Here is a 2,177-nt window from a genome sequence, read left to right as displayed (position 1 = left end):
CATATTGAACCTCGGTGAGAAAGGCAATTGGATTCAGACCCTTTCATTTGGTGTATGGTTTGGAAGCAGTCTTACTGATTCAAGGTGAGATCTCGTCTCTCAAACTCGCGATTGACCTGTTACCCAACACTTCTAAGGAAGAAGTGCTTTTCTTGGAGTTAATCCATCTGGATGAAACCTGTCGTGATGCCGCATTGGCTAATGAAGCACATAAGAAATGTATTAAGGCGCAATATGATAGAAATTTCAAGCCTCATGTCTTTTAAGAAGGTGACCTGGTCTTGATTTACGATCAGGAGTTTGATAAACTTGGAGCAGGAAAATTTGAACTACTATGGATGGGACCTTATATTGTTAAGCGTGTTTTTGACGAAAGGTGCCTACGAGTTAGTGGACTATGATGGGATTCCATTGTCGCAGCCCCGAAATGGGCTGTACCTTAAACGTTACTATGCTTAGTTAAGTGTAGTAAAACTCACTATATATATTCTTTGATTGTATGTGTGTGTGTGTGTGTGTTTGTTTTAGAGATTTTATTTGGTTAAGTAATCCACTTTGCATTTGTTGTAGATGTAAAACTTTTCGGAACCATTTGTTGGTTACGCCGATGGGGATAGTCGTAGTACGCAGAACCTATCCTTTGCAGCATGGGCCATTTTCGCTCCAAGCAGCAAATTAGTGAGTTTTAGAGGGATTTGTATTGGTCGATCGACGAACAATATCACTGAGTATAACACGTTGATTTAACTTCTCTCTGATGCAATTTCACTTGGCATATGCCAAATCATCATTAGGCTGGACTCACAACTCATTGTACTACAACTTACTGGTGTTTATACCGTCCGAAACCCAACAATTTATCGCATGTTCCTTAGAGTTTGTATTTTGGAAAGGTATTTTGAAAACATTCAATATCAACATATTTCCAGAAATCTAAACACATTAACTGATTCTCTAGCGAATTATGTGTTAAATAGACATTTGCAACATATGTAAAGTAAATATTTTCAATTCACATCATCAGTTGAATAGGATTGCATCACATAACCATAATAAAACTTTTAAAGTAAAATAGATAGTTGTTTTAAAAGTTTTTACAAATAGTTTGTGTCCAAGACAAAAATTGGTCATTTGACCCGAAAACTCAAATGTTTGCGGAAAACATCTAAGTGAACTAGTGGTGCTCATGATAATAGGTCACAACCTGTGCTATCATGTGTAAAAGTCTCATCCAACGACTCAGAACACCAATGGTGTGGCGCTACAGTTGCATAGGCAACTCCTTTATCCAGACATCCAAAATGCCTAGGGTCAAATCCTCTATGTGGTCCTATAGTTCAGCCAGTGTCTCGGCTAAATCTAAGCCTTGGAGAACTGATCTCCCAACAGGTCTCTGTGCTGGCCCCCCTACCTCTCGTTGGTGCCCAACAAGTTGAACATGTCCAACATCTTCATACATAAAAAATTATTTTGTTTAGTCTTGGAAACAATAAAAAAACACAAAAAATGTAGAAAATTTAAAATAAAAAAACACTTTGGTCATAACAATTTACCTATAGCACCCCACTGTGCTCCAACTGGTAACATCAAGTATGGATCTCCGTGGAAATCCATCCCTGAATATGGATACCTGCGATGGCCATATCTTACCGATCAAGCCACTCAAAGAATGAAGGGGTAAATTTAATCAATGACTGACCAACATGCCTAGCCATAAGATCTACCCATCTCTGCATCCATGGATCCCTAGGTCTAGATACACCCAGTGAAACAAGTTGTGGCTGCATAAGTGGAATTCTCTCCGAGGAGAAAGAAATCAAGATCGACCCATAGCCAAAGTTCTTTGCCTTTCCACTTTTCACCTTGGTTAGTTGTTCTTTCAAGGATGAAAATACTGCCTCGCACTAGTTGAACACTTTTGGCTCTAAACACTTTAATGCATACTGCATGTATGATCTGTTTGCCAAATGTAGTGTCATGCTACCAGCCAATTTAGCAATGGCAAGAGGATCATCCTCAATTGTAAATCACTAACATCCCTGATGTTAATCTTTCTATCCCTACTAGGCTATGAACCTGGTTGACAGAACTGTCATATGTCATCTCTCACTAATTCACCCCCTTTGGCAAATCCAGAAAGTGAGATGGGGGCACCCCGCCTCGACAGTCCAGTAAGA

Source organism: Pinus tabuliformis, chromosome 6 (genome assembly GCF_031772625.1).
Source record: "Pinus tabuliformis cultivar Carrire ecotype Pingquan chromosome 6, CPIR1, whole genome shotgun sequence".
Classification (NCBI taxonomy): Eukaryota; Viridiplantae; Streptophyta; class Pinopsida; order Pinales; family Pinaceae; genus Pinus; species Pinus tabuliformis.
This window is presented reverse-complemented; position numbering follows the sequence as displayed.